The sequence below is a fragment of the Pelobates fuscus genome, chromosome 9 (genome assembly GCF_036172605.1).
Source record: "Pelobates fuscus isolate aPelFus1 chromosome 9, aPelFus1.pri, whole genome shotgun sequence".
NCBI classification, from domain to species: domain Eukaryota; kingdom Metazoa; phylum Chordata; class Amphibia; order Anura; family Pelobatidae; genus Pelobates; species Pelobates fuscus.
Window position 1 is genome coordinate 8,239,217 of NC_086325.1, and position 20,913 is coordinate 8,260,129.

The window sequence follows — 20,913 nt, forward strand, 5'->3', positions numbered from 1 at the left end:
GAACCCCGGTGAACTTCCAGCATCGCCTGCGTTCGGTTCTACAACAATTAGAAACATTCCCACGAACAAGGGGATCAAGCTCCAGGGTAAGACTATTGATTATGTTCGGTAGTTTGTTCGTTTTTAAACTACGGAACTAGACCAACCACAAGCCCTGGATCTTTGGAACCATTTTGGGCATGGGACCATGCGGGCAGTCGGTCAAATTATGACGCCCAGGAAATTCCTGGACCCCTGAACTGATCTGGGTGATTTTTGGATATGTTGGTCACCCAGATCAGGGCTATCAGGGGATGTTTTGTGTGTTTTAAGGCATTTTGGGGGTTTTGTAAAAATGTGCTTACTCAATTTTCTCCCAGGCATAGGGAAGAGATTGACTTATTTTGTATGGGAGTGTCCTGGAACTGAGAGCCAATGTGATTGTGTATTTATTTCTACTGTGGATTACTCTTAGGTCCAGGAGGGAGTCCACCTTGCATGGGGACCTGCATATAAGGCCAGTTGTGGCTGCCATTAAAAAGATTTGTTTTACCCTTCATGAAGTCTAGGGTCATGTTTGGGGGATTGGAGAGCTATATTCACTCTGGGGATTGCTATAATCCCTTGGTTTACAATGCTTGCTCTTGTAAGAGCAGCCTGCTTCACTCTCTGGACTAGGAGAGGTCTACCCACAAGAAGCTGGATCCTGGTCTTGGGTCCAGAGTGGGTGGAGGACAGCGAAACCCCAACCAAGCTGCAGCGGTTTGTGGGGTTTACGGTGGTTATGGTGTTCCAGTGCGGTGCTTATGATACTCAAGAATTACTAGGAAGCAATAAAGAAATATTCACCAAGCAGTCTAAATAGCACTATCGACAGAGTTAAAGAACAAGAATTTTTAACTTATCACAAAAAATTAACTGCCTCACAAATATCTGTTCTTAACAAAGGTCTTAAATGTGCCCCTAGTAATTATTTTTGTAAGGCATGTTGACATCTAAAAAAGCTTCAAAGTCTTCTCATTGAGCTGCATTCGGTAGTCCGTGATTGGTCAGCCACAGAAAGTATGGGCGGTGTTAGAAGGGGAGGGATTGTAAAGGCTTCAGACAAGAGATCTGCAGCTTTGACAAGCTGTTTTTTTTTATATACCCTCCAAAAATACATAATTAAATGCATGCATGTTTTCATTTGGAGTACATCTACTAAACAGTGATTTTTATTTTATATGGACATTGGAATGTCCCTTTAACTGTGATCTAATTTACACATAGCACCTAAGATGTGTGGGAGCCTGGTCTGCACTATTAACTCTTCTTTGGTCAGAAGGATATCCAATCAAAGAAAAGCCATTATGGTTTTAGTCATTCAAATTTCGCGTGGACTTTGTTGTAGCAGTGATGCTGACTAGAATCTCCCATGAGCATGTGTATGCCAGGAGCTGCAAGGCATTTATTTTCAATGATAATAATAAAGCATTTATGTTTTCTCATCAGGCTGTCAAAGCATCATGGGAGTTGTAGTTTAACATCTCAGAGTCCACCATTTGGCCACCCTGGCACTAACACAGATATAAACTTCAAGAGAGGAAGGGAGTGCGAGTCGCTAAGTGATATCATAGGAGCTGAAGACCCCACATCCACTGCTCATGCAGCATTCCCATCAAGAACAACAAACGGGGGCCAATCCTATTGGCTAAACCTGGTCTCTGCAGTCATTCTTCGTCATTATCAATCAGTCCGGTAGCACTCGCTTCTGCTACATGACATGCAGATACATGCAGAAAAACAGGCAGTTCTAGAGAAATTAAATTAATGGAACAGGACAAAAATAAACCGTGATATTCCTTTTTATGTTCTGCCAAACAATCTCTCCATTGTATATAATATATTTATAGAACTACATATAGACAAGCTGACGCACACAAACACACACCTTTCCATCACGTCTCACAATCCTGCATACATAAACAATGTGCATTGCAAGCACCTATCTTACGCTACAAACACGCACGTTGAGCAGACCTCTGCAGTCACAAAAAGCCACCGCTATGCCTTGTATGAAACAACCCCACACAGCAATGTATGCCACTGCCATATTCTCCCAATACAGCCAGAACCTGGGAAATAAATAAAAGGTAATAAAAATCACCTTTTCTTTCTGTAGGTCCTGTGCGGTGTCTGGCCGGAGATTCACAGCTTGGTGAATGAGAGGGTGGGGGATCGTGGACTGCCTGGTAATACAATCCAACCTCATCCACTGAATACTAAGAGGAATCCCTCCCACAGACTGCTTCAGTCACTGCATCGGCAATACAGAGCTTCGGGAAAAGCATCGCCAGATGGACACAGGAGTAAAAAAAATGGTCAGAAAGCCAGCATGGCTACTTTAACTAGCCAATGAGCACTGGTAGCTAGCCCAAACAGTCAGCTACTGGGGGTGGACGTACCTGTGCAGAGTACAGTTTAGAAACATACCCCATGGAGGACGGGGTTTAAATCAGATATGAAATATCATATATTACAAGGTTTTTAATCCAGAGATTAAATTAGTTATCATGCTTGTTAATCCCATTTACCTATAGGTCTCCTTATTTTTATGTACGTAAGTATTTTTTTTACTAAATCAAGACTCTGAAATTACTAATGTGTTCTCAAAAGCTTAGACAGTATTTAAAGAAAAAATTTAATCTTACGATCTGTGGAATATGTTAATGTTAATGTCATTGATTTTCCTCTTTTATTCTCTTTTCACTTCAAAAGAAGAAAAATCAGGCATGCATCTTGAGAAGGTTGTGATCAGAGGCTATTTGATAAAATTGTGTCATGAAAACCTCGTTAAGCCAACCGTTACCATCTGCGGGCAGTCAGGGAGTGGAGATGGAAGTGATGTAGGTAACCACAAGCTTCCCCATCCCCCTATCTTCTACCCAATGTCCTGCTAATGGCATGGAGACTGGTCGCAACAGTAATTGGGGGGGTCAGGAAAATTTATAATACTGCTGGAGAATGGGAAACTAATCAAGGGGTAAAAGGACCAAACAACGGTGACATGTTTTGGGGTTAAAGGGACAGTTCTGCATAGGAACAAAATTTATCTATAACCCATTAAGCATTTCACCATTGTTACGTCACTTTAAACATATCGCTGTCATTAGGTCACTTTGCTCCTACATGGGACTGTCCCTTTAACCCATTAAACATGTCGCTGTCATTAGGTCACGTTGCTCCTACATGGGACTGTCTCTTTAACCCATTAAACATGTCACTGTCATTAGGTCACTTTGCTCCTACATGGGACTGTCCCTTTAACCCATTAAACAGGTCACTGTCATTAGGTCACTTTGCTCCTACACGGGACTGCCCCTTTAACCCATTAAACATGTCGCTGTCATTAGGTCACTTTGCTCCTACATGGGACTGTCTCTTTAACCCATTAAACATGTCACTGTCATTAGGTCACTTTGCTCCTACATGGGACTGTCCCTTTAACCCATTAAACATGTCACTGTCATTAGGTCACTGTGCTCCTAAATGGGACTGTCCCTTTAACCCATTAAACATGTCACTGTCATTAGGTCACTGTGCTCCTAAATGGGACTGTCCCTTTAACCCATTAAACATGTCACTGTCATTAGGTCACTTTGCTCCTACATGGGACTGTCCCTTTAACCCATTAAACATGTCGCAGTCATTAGGTCACTTTGCTCCTACATGGGACTGTCACTTTAACCCATTAAACATGTCACTGTCATTAGGTCACTTTGCTCCTACATGGGACTGTCCCTTTAACCCATTAAACATGTCGCTGTCATTAGGTCACTTTGCTCCTACATGGGACTGTCCCTTTAACCCATTAAACATGTCACTGTCATTAGGTCACTTTGCTCCTACATGGGACTGTCCCTTTAACCCATTAAACATGTCGCTGTCATTAGGTCACTTTGCTCCTACATGGGACTGTCTCTTTAACCCATTAAACATGTCACTGTCATTAGGTCACTTTGCTCCTACACGGGACTGCCCCTTTAACCCATTAAACAGGTCACTGTCATTAGGTCACTTTGCTCCTACATGGGACTGTCTCTTTAACCCATTAAACATGTCACTGTCATTAGGTCACTTTGCTCCTACATGGGACTGTCCCTTTAACCCATTAAACATGTCACTGTCATTAGGTCACTGTGCTCCTAAATGGGACTGTCCCTTTAACCCATTAAACATGTCACTGTCATTAGGTCACTGTGCTCCTAAATGGGACTGTCCCTTTAACCCATTAAACATGTCACTGTCATTAGGTCACTTTGCTCCTACATGGGACTGTCCCTTTAACCCATTAAACATGTCGCAGTCATTAGGTCACTTTGCTCCTACATGGGACTGTCACTTTAACCCATTAAACATGTCACTGTCATTAGGTCACTTTGCTCCTACATGGGACTGTCCCTTTAACCCATTAAACATGTCGCTGTCATTAGGTCACTTTGCTCCTACATGGGACTGTCCCTTTAACCCATTAAACATGTCACTGTCATTAGGTCACTTTGCTCCTACATGGGACTGTCCCTTTAACCCATTAAACATGTCACTGTCATTAGGTCACTGTGCTCCTAAATGGGACTGTCCCTTTAACCCATTAAACATGTCACTGTCATTAGGTCACTGTGCTCCTAAATGGGACTGTCCCTTTAACCCATTAAACATGTCACTGTCATTAGGTCACTTTGCTCCTACATGGGACTGTCCCTTTAACCCATTAAACATGTCGCAGTCATTAGGTCACTTTGCTCCTACATGGGACTGTCACTTTAACCCATTAAACATGTCACTGTCATTAGGTCACTTTGCTCCTACATGGGACTGTCCCTTTAACCCATTAAACATGTCGCTGTCATTAGGTCACTTTGCTCCTACATGGGACTGTCCCTTTAACCCATTAAACATGTCACTGTCATTAGGTCACTTTGCTCCTACATGGGACTGTCCCTTTAACCCATTAAACATGTCGCTGTCATTAGGTCACTTTGCTCCTACATGGGACTGTCTCTTTAACCCATTAAACATGTCACTGTCATTAGGTCACTTTGCTCCTACATGGGACTGTCCCTTTAACCCATTAAACAGGTCACTGTCATTAGGTCACTTTGCTCCTACACGGGACTGCCCCTTTAACCCATTAAACATGTCGCTGTCATTAGGTCACTTTGCTCCTACATGGGACTGTCTCTTTAACCCATTAAACATGTCACTGTCATTAGGTCACTTTGCTCCTACATGGGACTGTCCCTTTAACCCATTAAACATGTCACTGTCATTAGGTCACTGTGCTCCTAAATGGGACTGTCCCTTTAACCCATTAAACATGTCACTGTCATTAGGTCACTGTGCTCCTAAATGGGACTGTCCCTTTAACCCATTAAACATGTCACTGTCATTAGGTCACTTTGCTCCTACATGGGACTGTCCCTTTAACCCATTAAACATGTCGCAGTCATTAGGTCACTTTGCTCCTACATGGGACTGTCACTTTAACCCATTAAACATGTCACTGTCATTAGGTCACTTTGCTCCTACATGGGACTGTCCCTTTAACCCATTAAACATGTCGCTGTCATTAGGTCACTTTGCTCCTACATGGGACTGTCCCTTTAACCCATTAAACATGTCACTGTCATTAGGTCACTTTGCTCCTACATGGGACTGTCCCTTTAACCCATTAAACATGTCGCTGTCATTAGGTCACTTTGCTCCTACATGGGACTGTCCCTTTAACCCATAATTCATTGAACTGTCACATTTCACATAGGGGGGCAGAGTACACAAAAGCACTTTGGAAACTATGGACACTGTAGCATTAGGAATGTTGGTTTTAAATGGTTTTGAGGTGACAGTTGGTCTTTTAGGCCAGAGTAGCCAAACTGAAAGCATCACCAATAGAGAATGTTTCCAGTTCGGCTATTTTGACCTTAAAGGACCACTATAGGCACCCAGACCACTTCAGCTCAATGAAGTGGTCTGGGTGCCAGGTTCCCCTAATTTTAACCCTGCAGCGGAAAATATAGCCGTTTCAGGGAAACAGCTATGTTTACATTGCAGGGTTAATCCAGGCTCTAGTTGCTGTCTCCCCAACAGCCGCTAGAGGCCGCTTCTGCGATTTACACTGAGTAAATAGCACTTATCTGACGCTGGACGTCCTCACATAGTCCAGTGCCATTTCAGATCCCCATAGAAAAGCATTGGGTAATGCTTTCCTATGGGCGGGTTTGAATGCACGCGCGCATACGCATTCGGCTCAACTCGGGAGCTGACTTCGGCGGAGGAGGAAAGGTCACCAGCGGCATGGGAGCCCGGCGCTGGATTAAGGTAAGAGGCTAAAGGGGTTTTAACCGGAGGAGGAGAGGTCACCAGCGCTGGGGGAGAGGGGCTCTCCAAGAGAATACAGTGCCAGGAAAACCAGTTTGTTTTCCTGGCACTATATGATCCCTTTAAATAACTCTGACAGTGTGCATCCACATGCAAATAATTGTAGGACACTACGCATGTCACATGGGGTAACTACACAAACTGCTGCCTGATGTAGGAGGAGGATTGCCTGAAGGGACACTCCACTGCCAAATACAAAATAAATATAAGTATTTGTTAACTAATACATTTTCTAGAAATTTGAGATTGTATTTAAAGGGATATATCCATTTTTCTACGCAGTGTACTTCTGGACCACAGCGAGAACATCCCACAATCACCTCTGGCTTGTCATTAATCACTTAAAGGGACACTATAGTCACCCAGACCACTTAAGCTCAATGAAGTGGTCTGGGTGCCAATCCCCCAGGGAAACTGCTATGTTTACATTGCAGGGTTAATCCAACCTCTAGTAACTGTCTTCCTGACAGCCGCTAGAGGCGCTTCTGCGACGCTGGATGCGAAATTCGCATCCAGCGTGCAGAACGTTAGAATGCGCGCGCCGCTCTTGCTGCTCCACTCGGGAGCTGACGTCGGCTGGGGAGGTCTCCAGCACCAAAGGGCACTGGAAAAAGGTAAGTAACTGAAGGGGTTTTAACCCCTTTAGCGCCAAGGGAGGGGTCCCTGAGGTTGGAGGTGTCCTAAGGGATATAAAGTGTCAGGAAAACGAGTTTGTTTTCTTGACACTATAGTAGTCCTTTAAGGCACAGTATGTCCATCATATATATTTCAGATTTCCCATTATGTGTAAATATATACATCTGCTGCCCAGTGGTAGTGTGCAATGTATACAGGAATTCACTTGCTGATTACTATGAGACTGTTGCATGGCACAGTCCCCTTAAATAGGTTAGAGATATTCTTTATGAAATTCTTGTAATTGCTCTAATTACACATCACCCCCACACAAAAAAAAAAAAAAAAAAATTTAATTTAAATCAGAGCTTAAGTTGAGTAAATGTAAATGGCAATCACCCTTCCTAAATAGCGCTTGCTCTGATTTCTGATAATCCCACACAATGTTAGGCTGCCAGAAAAGGTCCAACAAGCGACTGCACTGTACAGATTAACACCAGTGGGGTCGGCCACTAGTCAGATGGCACCCACTGAGCCGGTAATGTGCAGAGTAACACATGACTTTTTATAATAATTACAGCAAAGGACATAATGAAAATTTTGCAGCGCAACGTGCAATAACCTTTATAGATTGCTCATTATAGTCTAAATTTCTAGAACATTATAGAAATTAAAATAATAAACAGATGGGCCGATCACCTATCTCCTGTGCACTGGCTGAACAATACATACATTCACAGTTACACAATGTTATATTCATACCGTTACAATCACATTCCAAGACACGGTAACGGAACGAGCGCTATTACGATCACATTCCAAGATACGGTAACGGCACGATCGCTATTACAATCACATTCCAAGATACGGTAACGGCACGAGCGCTATTACAATCACATTCCAAGATACGTTTACGGCACGAGCGCCATTACAATCACATTCCAAGATACGGTAACGGCACGAGCGCTGTTACAATCACATTCTAAGATACGGTAACGGCACGAGCGCTATTACAATCACATTCCAAGATACGGTAACGGCACGAGCGCTATTACAATCACATTCCAAGATACAGTAACGGCACGAGCGCCATTACAATCACATTCTAAGATATGGTAACGACACGAGCGCTATTACAATCACATTCCAAGATACGGTAACGGCACGAGCGCTATTACGATCACATTCCAAGATACGGTAACGACACGAGCGCTATTACAATCACATTCCAAGATACGGTAACGACACGAGCGCTATTACAATCACATTCCAAGATACGGTAACGGCACGAGCGCTATTACAATCACATTCCAAGATACAGTAACGACACGAGCGTTATTACAATCACATTCCAAGATACGGCACGTGCGCTACTACAATCACATTCTAAGATATGGTAACAACACGAGCGCCATTACAATCACATTCCAAGATACGGTACCGACACGAGCGCTATTACAATCACATTCCAAGATACGGTACCGACACGAGCGCTATTACAATCACATTCCAACATACAGTAACGACACGAGCGCTATTACAATCACATTCCAAGATACGGCACGTGCGCTACTACAATCACATTCTAAGATATGGTAACAACACGAGCGCCATTACAATCACATTCCAAGATACGGTACCGACACGAGCGCTATTACAATCACATTCCAACATACAGTAACGACACGAGCGCTATTACAATCACATTCCAAGATACGGTACCGACAAGAGCACAATTACAATAACATTCCAAGATACGGTAACGGCACGAGTGCTATTACAATCACATTCCAAGATACAGTAATGACACGACCGCTATTACAATTACATTCTAAGATACGGCACGTGCGCTACTACAATCACATTCTAAGATATGGTAACAGCACGAGCGCCATTACAATCACATTCCAAGATACGGTACCGACACGAGCGCTATTACAATCACATTCCAACATACAGTAACGACACGAGCGCTATTACAATCACATTCCAAGATACGGTACCGACACGAGCACAATTACAATAACATTCCAAGATACGGTAACGGCACGAGTGCTATTACAATCACATTCCAAGATACAGTAATGACACGACCGCTATTACAATTACATTCTAAGATATGGTAACAACACGAGCACTATTACAATCACATTCCAAGATACAGTAACGACACGAGCGCCATTACAATCACATTCTAAGATATGGTAACGACACGAGCGCTATTACAATCACATTCCAAGATACAGTAATGACACGAGCGCTATTACAATCACATTCCAAGATACGGTAACGACACGAGCGCTATTACAATCACATTCCAAGATATGGTAACACGAGCGCTATTACAATAACATTCCAAGATACAGTAACGACACGAGCGCCATTACAATCACATTCTAAGATATGGTAACGACACGAGCGCTATTACAATCACATTCCAAGATACAGTAATGACACGAGCGCTATTACAATCACATTCCAAGATACAGTAATGACACAAGTGAGATTACAATAACATTCCAAGATACAGTAACGACACGAGCGCTATTACACTCACATTCCAAGATACAGTAATGACACGAGCGCTATTACAATTACATTCTAAGATACAGTAACGGCACGAGCACTATTACAATCACATTCCAAGATACAGTAACGGCACGAGCACTATTACAATCACATTCCAAGATACGGTAACGACACGAGCGCTATTACAATCACATTCCAAGATACAGTAACGGCACGAGCGCTATTACACTCACACTCCAAGATACGGTAACGACACGAGCGGTATTACAATCACATTCTAAGATATGGTAACAGCACGAGCGGTATTACAATCACATTCCAAGATACAGTAACGACACGAGCGCTATTACAATCACATTCCAAGATACGGTAACGACACGAGCGCTATTACAATCACATTCCAAGATACGGTAACGGCACGAGCGCTATTACAATCACATTCCAAGATACAGTAACGACACGAGCGTTATTACAATCACATTCCAAGATACGGCACGTGCGCTACTACAATCACATTCTAAGATATGGTAACAGCACGAGCGCCATTACAATCACATTCCAAGATACGGTACCGACACGAGCGCTATTACAATCACATTCCAACATACAGTAACGACACGAGCGCTATTACAATCACATTCCAAGATACGGCACGTGCGCTACTACAATCACATTCTAAGATATGGTAACAACACGAGCGCCATTACAATCACATTCCAAGATACGGTACCGACACGAGCGCTATTACAATCACATTCCAACATACAGTAACGACACGAGCGCTATTACAATCACATTCCAAGATACGGTACCGACACGAGCACAATTACAATAACATTCCAAGATACGGTAACGGCACGAGTGCTATTACAATCACATTCCAAGATACAGTAATGACACGACCGCTATTACAATTACATTCTAAGATACGGCACGTGCGCTACTACAATCACATTCTAAGATATGGTAACAGCACGAGCGCCATTACAATCACATTCCAAGATACGGTACCGACACTAGCGCTATTACAATCACATTCCAACATACAGTAACGACACGAGCGCTATTACAATCACATTCCAAGATACGGTACCGACACGAGCACAATTACAATAACATTCCAAGATACGGTAACGGCACGAGTGCTATTACAATCACATTCCAAGATACAGTAATGACACGACCGCTATTACAATTACATTCTAAGATATGGTAACAACACGAGCACTATTACAATCACATTCCAAGATACAGTAACGACACGAGCGCTATTACAATCACATTCCAAGATATGGTAACACGAGCGCTATTACAATAACATTCCAAGATACAGTAACAGCACGAGCGCTATTACAATCACATTCCAAGATACAGTAACGACACGAGCGCCATTACAATCACATTCTAAGATATGGTAACGACACGAGCGCTATTACAATCACATTCCAAGATACAGTAATGACACGAGCGCTATTACAATCACATTCCAAGATACGGTAACGACACGAGCGCTATTACAATCACATTCCAAGATATGGTAACACGAGCGCTATTACAATAACATTCCAAGATACAGTAACAGCACGAGCGCTATTACAATCACATTCCAAGATACAGTAACGACACGAGCGCCATTACAATCACATTCTAAGATATGGTAACGACACGAGCGCTATTACAATCACATTCCAAGATACAGTAACGACACGAGCGCTATTACAATCACATTCCAAGATACAGTAACGACACGAGCGCTATTACACTCACATTCCAAGATACAGTAATGACACGAGCGCTATTACAATTACATTCTAAGATATGGTAACGACACGAGCGCTATTACAATCACATTCCAAGATACAGTAACGGCACGAGCACTATTACAATCACATTCCAAGATACGGTAACGACACGAGCGCTATTACAATCACATTCCAAGATACAGTAACGGCACGAGCGCTATTACACTCACACTCCAAGATACGGTAACGACACGAGCGGTATTACAATCACATTCTAAGATATGGTAACAGAACGAGCGGTATTACAATCACATTCCAAGATACAGTAACGGCACAAGCGCTACTACAATCACATTCTAAGATATGGTAACAGCACGAGCGCCATTACAATCACATTCCAAGATACGGTACCGACACGAGCGCAATTACAACTAGAAAGCTCCAATTTCTGGGGAAATTGTGTGAAGTGTTATTGCCTCCACCAGTAGTTTACAACTAGAGTGGGAGGAGTAACTTATTATTTATTTATATAGCACATTTAATTGCAACGTTGTTGCCCAAAGTGCTTCATAGTTACATTAAAACATACATTTATAAAAACATTAGCAGGTGTACAAAAGGCCCTGTCTATGACATCACTTGCTGCTGCAGCCTGGCACAGGTCAGAGTATTTTTGTGGTTGCCATCTTCAAACGGTTGTATTTTAAAAACTATAAATCCTACAGTGAAGAGCTTTATATTGTGAGAATCACAAGACCCAGACCTACATTGTGATGCATAGTATGTCTCTGAGATATTAACAATGAAGGCACAGTCACAGTTTAGAAGTTGCCCTTCAAATGTGAGCTTTGCAGAGTGGAGTTTCAATGAATGCCAATGGACGGCGTGAGTTGCAAACAAATGGTCATATTGTGAAAACTATCAGGACTATGGCTTAGCTGTGGACATTTTTAGTGGCAGCAGGGATAGCTGAACGTTTTAATACAAGATTTGTGTAGGTGGGCTTGAAAATGAGGGAGTGGTGGCAGTTTAGAAATCATGTCCTGATTTTTCAGCTTTTGCCAGCTCCCACTCTAGCTTTGCCATTCATTCCTATGGGACAAATTTCGCCACAAGAACGACGATATTCCGTGAACCATTCGGCGAAACGTTCCACAAAGTAATAGCAATCCGATCGGGAACAATCTGCACGTTTTGGTATATTTTTGTCTATGTAGTGTAAAAACTGTGGGAGGAGTTAGGGTGGCAAATTTGGCTATAATAATATATATGTGAGATAACATTAAGTGGTCTTGCTATGCAAGAACACTTAATAACATTCCAAGATACGGTACCGACACGAGCACAATTACAATAACATTCAAAGATACGGTAACGGTGTGAGGGCTATTACAATAACATTCTAAGATACGGTACGGCACAAATGCTATTACAATAACATTCTAAGATACAGTACCGGCATGAACGCTATTACAATCACATTCCAAGATACGGCACGAGCGCTACTGCAATCACATTCTCAGAAATGGTAACTGCACGAGCGCCATTATAATCACATTCCAAGATACGGAACCGACACGAGCACAATTACAACATTCCAGGATACGGTAACGACATGAGCACTATTACAATAACATTCTAAGATACGGTACGGCACAAATGCTATTACAACCACATTCCAAGATACAATAACGGCGTGAGGGCTATTACAATCACATTCCAAGATACAGTAACAGCACGAACGCTATTACAATCACATTCTAAGATACAGTAACGGCACAAGTGAGATTACAATAACATTCCAAGATACAGTAACGGCACGAGCGCTATTACAACAACATTCTAAGATACAGTAACAGCACGAGCGCTATTACAATCACATTCTAAGATGCCGTAATGGTGTGAGCGCTATTACAATCACATTCTAAGATACGGTAGCGGCGTGAGCACTATTACAATCACATTCTAAGATACGGTAACGGCGTGAGCACTATTACAATAACATTCTAAGATACGGTAACGGAACAAACGCTATTACAATCACATTCTAAGATACAGTAATGGCACAGGCGCCATTACAATAACATTCTAAGATACGTTTACTTTATGTTCCAGTGTTCAACACCACTGTTTTAAAAAGGTCCTCAAATCAAATTATATTTTATTTTTTGTTCTCTGGACCACTTACCAGGAATTTTACATTCCTAGGTGGATTACACCTATTACAGTCCCGTGTAGGAGCAAAGTGACCTAATGGCAGTGACATGTTTAATGGGTTAAAGGGACAGTCCCATGTAGGAGCAAAGTGATCTAATGACAGCGACATGTTTAATGGGTTAAAGGGACAGTCCCATGTAGGAGCACAGTGACCTAATGACAGTGACATGTTTAATGGGTTAAAGGGACAGTCCCATGTAGGAGCACAGTGACCTAATGACAGTGACATGTTTAATGGGTTAAAGGGACAGTCCCATGTAGGAGCACAGTGACATGTTTAATGGGTTAAAGGGACAGTCCCATGTAGGAGCACAGTGACCTAATGACAGTGACATGTTTAATGGGTTAAAGGGACAGTCCCATGTAGGAGCAAAGTGAGCTAATGGCAGTGACATGTTTAATGGGTTAAAGGGACAGTCCCATGTAGGAGCAAAGTGACCTAATGGCAGTGACATGTTTAATGGGTTAAAGGGACAGTCCCATGTAGGAGCAAAGTGACCTAATGACAGTGACATGTTTAATGGGTTAAAGGGACAGTCCCATGTAGGAACAAAGTGACCTAATGACAGTGACATGTTTAATGGGTTAAAGGGACAGTCCCATGTAGGAGCAAAGTGACCTAATGGCAGTGACATGTTTAATGGGTTAAAGGGACAGTCCCATGTAGGAGCACAGTGACCTAATGACAGTGACATGTTTAATGGGTTAAAGGGACAGTCCCATGTAGGAGCACAGTGACCTAATGACTGTGACATGTTTAATGGGTTAAAGGGACAGTCCCATGTAGGAGCACAGTGACCTAATGACTGTGACATGTTTAATGGGTTAAAGGGACAGTCCCATGTAGGAGCACAGTGACCTAATGACAGTGACATGTTTAATGGGTTAAAGGGACAGTCCCATGTAGGAGCACAGTGACCTAATGACTGTGACATGTTTAATGGGTTAAAGGGACAGTCCCATGTAGGAGCACAGTGACCTAATGACAGCGACATGTTTAATGGGTTAAAGGGACAGTCCCATGTAGGAGCAAAGTGACCTAATGACAGTGACATGTTTAATGGGTTAAAGGGACAGTCCCATGTAGGAGCAAAGTGACCTAATGACAGCGACATGTTTAATGGGTTAAAGGGACAGTCCCATGTAGGAGCAAAGTGACCTAATGACAGTGACATGTTTAATGGGTTAAAGGGACAGTCCCGGGGGCGTGGTTTACAGCCGGAGCAAGATGGACGTCTCCATGTGAAGCTCCGCTGGGACCACATAGCCAATAGCTTATTTTAGCACATAAACTCACAGAGAAACCTGGGGTGCTACCGGGGAAACGGACATGGAGAAGCGGACCCTGAAAAAACAGCCCAAAAAGCAGACAGAACAGGGCAACACAGTCTCTGAAATGTTCGCGGCCTCCCGCGCCATGCGATCCACGCCTCAAGATGGCGGACGGGTGAGCCCGCGAGTGTCCCACTCACCTTCCAGCCCCGGAGTGGCGGCGACGTCGGAGGTCTCAGACACTAGTGCCGCACAGATATTGGCAAATCTGGCGGAGGTGCGTAGCTACCTAGCCACCGAAATCGCCAGAAACACGAAAGAAATTAAAGCGGAAATATGCGCCCTGGGCGCGAGAACGACCGAGCTGGAAACGCGGGTTGAGTCCACGGTCCTGGCTCACAACACTGCTACAGCTCACATTAACACGCTGACCTCGCGACTGTCTATGGCGGAAGCTGCCCTGGATGACATGGGGAACAGATCCCGCAGGAACAATATTCGACTGCGGGGTCTGCCAGAGAAGGAGGGTGAAGGCCCCCTCATGGAGGTCGTACTGGAGATACTGAGGCCGCTTCTCCCCGAGATCCCTGACTCCCACTGGCATATCGAACGGGCACATAGGGCACTAAGGCAACGACATGCGGATGATAAACGCCCCAGAGACATTATAATTAAATTCATGTTCTTTCAAACGAAAGAAGCCCTTATGAGACGCGGGCGTGAGGCCCCCATCAGACATGGCGGTATTGAACTTACCCTTTACCAGGATTTGACACCGGAGACTCTGCAAAAACGGAGGCGGTGGCGGCCGGTGACAGAACTCCTCCAGAAAAATAAAGTGCGGTATGCTTGGGGCTTCCCTTTTCGTCTACTTGCATTCCGGGACGGGCGTACCAGAACCCTGTACCCGGAAGGAGATCCGGTTGCCTTCTTGCGGAGCGTGGGGATCCAGGATGGCCTCGAGGCAGCGGCGTTACCCCCGGCGGTAGAGGAGCTCCGACCCCTCCCACGAGAATGGTACTCGGTAGGCGACCGAGGCCAGATGGGTTAGCGGTCGGCGGTGAGATCCCGCCTGCATTATTGGCTGGGTAGGTGAAGGACCGTTGGGGGGGCTCTTGCGGGTGGCGGGATAAGCCTGGGGGGCCCCAACGAGTAGAGGGCCAACTTATAAAAAAAAAAAAAAAAAAAAATTTATTTTATTTTTCTATTTTCTCTCTCCCCTTTTTTTGCTATTTTTAGGAGGGGCGCTTGGCAAATGGGTGGGGCGCACCAGGGCCGCCGGAGCCCATCTTTGGGTGGGTTAGGGGTGAGAGTTTAGGCCACCGGCTGCCTGCACGGGGGCATTGTTTGGGTCGGAGGGTCTCTGGCCGGTGCAGCGACCTTTTTCATCTTTTTGGGGGGGGGAAAGCCTCGGTGGGGGGACCCCTCCACCCGCTGGTTTTATTCCCGCCGGGCTGCCCCCACGTATGGAGGCCTGGGGGTCGTTAGTAGACTGAGACTTCAAAGTTTCTACACCCTTGCGATGTATAGACCATGTTTATGCTCATGCTTGTTCAGTGTTTAAAAGTGTTTAACGTATGTGTTTTTTTTGGGCTTGTATATTCTCCTGTCCTTTCCCTTCGTTGGACGGGTGGGGGCAGGATGGCAACCGAGCGGAAGTTGGGGCTCTCACGCTCGATAGTACGCAGTTTTTGCGGTCATTTAACAGGCCCAAACCTCAAGGGATGCGCTGGGGTATTCCCAACGCTGCTTGGTTCTCGAGGAAGGGGCATGTGGGACTCGAGTCGATGGGGTCACAGGCCGGGGGTGGGGGAGCGGGGAGCGGGGGCAGTGGCCTGACGCCCCGGGCTAACAAACTTAGAGCCGGTTTTCTAAGAGGTGCGGGATGGTAGCTTTACCGACAAAGGGGGGTGGGGGCTTTTCAGGCCTGGATCCTTATTATACTGATTGTAATTTTAACACGGGGGTCCGGTAGGGGGCGGCTGCTTCCTATGAGTCACGGGGAGGGTTGAGGGGCAAGCCGGTCCAGGGGGGGTCGGGGCAACTGGGGTTGAAGCGTTTCCCCTCTATCACGTATAGATACGCTGTCTCCGGATATCACCGTGCCCCCCTGTATCGCCTAATCACATAACAGGACGGGCTGCTGCCACCGCCGCGAGAGGTCTGTCTCCCCGATCGGGGACCTCCAAATAATTGCTAGGGGGAATGCGTAACAAAGTGTGTATTACTGCTGGTGTCCGGACGCGCTGGTCCCTGGGCGGCTGAGCCGGCGGCAGGCTTCTCGTATGCTAATTTGCGTGGGGGATGACTGTGGCCGGCTCGGTTGTGCTCCATGGGATTGCGCTCCTAAAAGGCGGATCCTCCGCCACGCTAGCGAATTACAGGCAGCACGATTAACATAACGTGATTTCCCATCTAGTCCAGTCCCTTCAGGACTGAACACTGAATGTTTTCTCCTCATTTCGGCTATAGATTATGTTTGCCTCATGATTTGCCTAGTGTACTGCTGTAAGCACCAAATCTTTAAATGTGCAGCGGCTTTCATGAAAGTCAGGCCTCCTCGTTCCGCTGCTATAAAAATGTATACTGTTGTGGCGTTTGGAATGTGTTCGGTATACAGATGTGGATGACTGATGCTTTATGACACCTCTCCTGTATACCTTACAGTAACGCACATGGTTATAGGTCATATGCCTCTATCTTATATGTTGTTGTTGTTGTTTTTTTATGAATAATTGCATTTTTGCCAGGCTGAGGCCTCGGGCATGGGCTCTTGTCACCCAGGGTGAGGAGTTTATCTCTTTAGATGCAAGCTGGCACTGGACAGTGCCCGCATTGGCTGGTCCATGTCCCTTCTGCTCCAGGGCTTTCTTATCAGGCGCTGGGGGGAATGGGACATTTACCCCAACGTGGCCTGGCTGTGGGTAAGACCAGGCGATTTCTGTACAAAGTTATTCTATCACTTTCTCTAACCCTCTTCTATTTTCCCTTTACCCCACTCTCCACTCCCTTGCCCCTTCTCCCTCTTTTATCTCGTAGGGGGTGGCGGGAGGAGGCGGCCCAAAATCATAGACAAGACACGGGGACGAGACACGGCCTATACATAGCGGTCCACCATAGTTTGACACATGCCCATTAAACTGGTTTCACTTAATGTAAAGGGCCTAAACGCACCCAAAAAAAGGCGGCTCTTATTTAGGGAACTTAAACGTTTAGACCCGGATATAGCTCTTATACAGGAGACACATCTTCCCAGATCGGCCAAATTCGCACTTAAAGACCACACTTATAACACCACCTTTGAAGCGAGAGCCCTCAACAAGAGGAATGGCGTCGCCATCCTAGTGCATCGGAGGTGCCCGATTAGCATCCATAGAGTTAGCGCAGACCCAGCAGGACGTAACGTACACCTGTCAGGTTCCCTGTTCTCCCACACGATCCACATCTCCAATGTTTACGCTCCCAACGACCCTTCCAAAGAGTTTTGGGCAGACCTCGCCAAAGTTGTCACTACACTCCCGAATGGTATGGTGATAGTGGGCGGAGACTTTAATGCAGCCCCATCCCCGGCGGCAGACAGGGGGCCATGCAGAGGACTCCCACGGTCCCATAGAAGAGGAGGCCAGGACAAGCTGCTTCATACGTTTATACAACAGTCGGGCCTTATCGACATCTGGAGAGCCCAGCACCCGGACACGAACGACTACACGTTTTATTCACAGCCCCATAACACGTATTCCAGGATCGACTTGTTCCTGGTCAACCCCCAGACTGTTTCTAGGATTGTGGACTCCACGGTAGGATCCATATCCTGGTCGGACCACGCGGACGTCTCCATTACCCTGGACAAACTGAGCGCGGCAACTCCATGGACGTGGAGACTGAATAATTCCCTGTTGAGGGACCCGGAGATAGTTGAAATTGTACGCAGGGAACTGGCCGACTACTTCCTTAGAGAAGCCGCATCGGGGGTATCTAAAGCCGTAATATGGGCGGCACATAAGTCTGTCATTCGGGGAATACTCATCAGAGAAGCGACCTTAAAGAAACGCCGGAAAACCCAATTGCTGACGTCGCAGTTGAGCGCTCTGAGATCGGCGGAACAGAGACACAAGTCGGATCCCACACGGACCAACTTGGACACAGTACAAGAGTTGAGGCACAGTATTCGCGACTTACTCATGGAGGATACCACGAGAGCTGTCTTGTGGTCTCGGCGGTCCTTTTATGAGAAGGCCAATAAAATGGACACCTTGTTGGCAAGATCCCTCAGGCCGCGCCCGCGGAACACGCATATTACAAGGATTAAAGATGCTGCGGGAGCATTCCGGACGGATCCCAATGATATCGCCAAAATATTCTCCGAATTTTACTCTGACCTATACAACCACTCCAGAGGTGAAGACACGGAACCTCAAAAACGTATGGAAGAGATTCGTGGTTTCCTATCGGGGATCCATCTCCCGACACTGAGCGAAGCCGATGCGACCACCCTTAGTAGCCAGATATCGGCGGAGGAGATAGACGCAGCGATATCAACTCTGAAAAGCAATAAGGCACCTGGTCCGGACGGCTTCGACGGAAGCTACTATAAGACCTTCCGGGAAGAACTGGTACCCCACCTCGAGTCATGGTTTAATGACCTCCAAGACGGGGGGACCACGGATCGAGATATGTCCCTTGCGAATATTGTCTTACTGCCAAAACCAGGAAAGGATGACTCCCTACCGGAGAATTTCCGCCCGATATCTTTAATTAACCATGATTCCAAGATCCTAGCGAAGGTGTTAGCGATCAGATTGAACCCAATCCTCACTAGCCTGGTCCATCCAGACCAGGTGGGTTTCGTGCCGGGGAGGCAGTTGTTCGAGAATACGAGACGAAACATCGATCTCATAGAGAGACAAGCTCGACTACAGATCCCGACGTTGATGCTATCACTGGACGCTGAAAAAGCGTTCGACAGAGTTAAATGGCTGTTCCTATTCGAAACACTGCGTCAATTCGGGATGCCGGATCGTTTTATCACGACAATACAAGCCTTATACACTAATGTCAGGGCACAGGTTAGGATAACAGGAGCGAGGTCGATCCCATTCCCGCTGAGCAACGGCACGAGACAGGGCTGCCCCCTGTCGCCGCTGCTATTCGTCCTATCATTGGAACCTCTCATGCAAAAGATACGCACCACCCCAGAGATCGAGGGCATCGCGATACGGGGACAGGAATACGTAATCTCGGGCTTCGCCGATGACGTACTACTGTCATTGACGGCTCCGTTGAAGTCAATGACAGCCCTGCAGAGGATATTGGCAGATTACGGCATGGTGGCCGGTTACAAGGTTAACCTCCACAAGTCGTCCGCACTCCCCATAGGGATGAGCGATGCCGAGATTACGCACATCGGGAGAGTATTTAACGTCCAAGTGGTGAGGGATCATATTAAATACTTAGGCATCTGGCTAACAGCCGACCCCTCCCTGCTACACAAACAGAACTACGTGCCCCTAATTAGACAATTAATGCGTGACCTGGAGGTGTGGGTAGATAAACCGATTTCGTGGATCGGGAGGATTCATTCGGTAAAAATGAATATCTTGCCTCGGATACTTTTTCTCTTTCAAGCCCTCCCGATACACTTGACCAAGTCCAGCTTGGGGCCACTCCAACAGGCAATCGGTAGGTTTATCTGGCACAACAGGAAACACAGGACGTCGCGAAATATACTTTACAGGGCGAAAGAGAGGGGGGGCCTGGGGCTGCCAAATCTTTATTATTACTATGTGGCGGCCCAATTGGCCCAGATTGCGTTGTGGCATACACCCCCTGACGAGAGGCGGTGGGTGGACTTAGAATCCTCTTTGTTGAACCCGGACCTCCCCCAATTCCTCATATGGACCCCAAAAGAATTTAGACCCCTAGACAGAGTCCCGTGCCAAGCGGTTCAGACCTCCTTGAAGGTCTGGGACACGAACGCCCTTAAACATGACCTGACTGCCGCTTTATCCCCGATGACTCCGTACTTGAGAAATAGAGATTTCCCTCCAGGTATGCGGGCCCGAGACTTTAAAGGCTTGGAAACCGCGGGACTGCAGAGACTGCATCATCTATATGTTAATCAGTCTATGATCTCCTTCGAGGA

General features: G+C 45.7%; 1 protein-coding gene across 11 annotated transcripts in view; it reads right to left on the reverse strand.

Annotated features, from left to right (window-relative positions):
- Positions 1 to 20,913, reverse strand: part of SIPA1L3 (signal induced proliferation associated 1 like 3) — a 186,304-nt gene that overhangs the window by 129,861 nt on the left and 35,530 nt on the right. For 8 of the 11 annotated variants that reach the window (XM_063431090.1, XM_063431093.1, XM_063431096.1 and 5 more), the window contains exon 1: positions 2,126 to 2,221. The exons of the other annotated variants lie outside the window; for them this stretch is intronic. The gene's annotated coding sequence lies outside the window, so the exon portion shown is untranslated. Of the gene's footprint in view, positions 1 to 2,125; positions 2,222 to 20,913 lie in introns of those variants that run through there. 11 annotated transcript variants of the gene reach the window in all.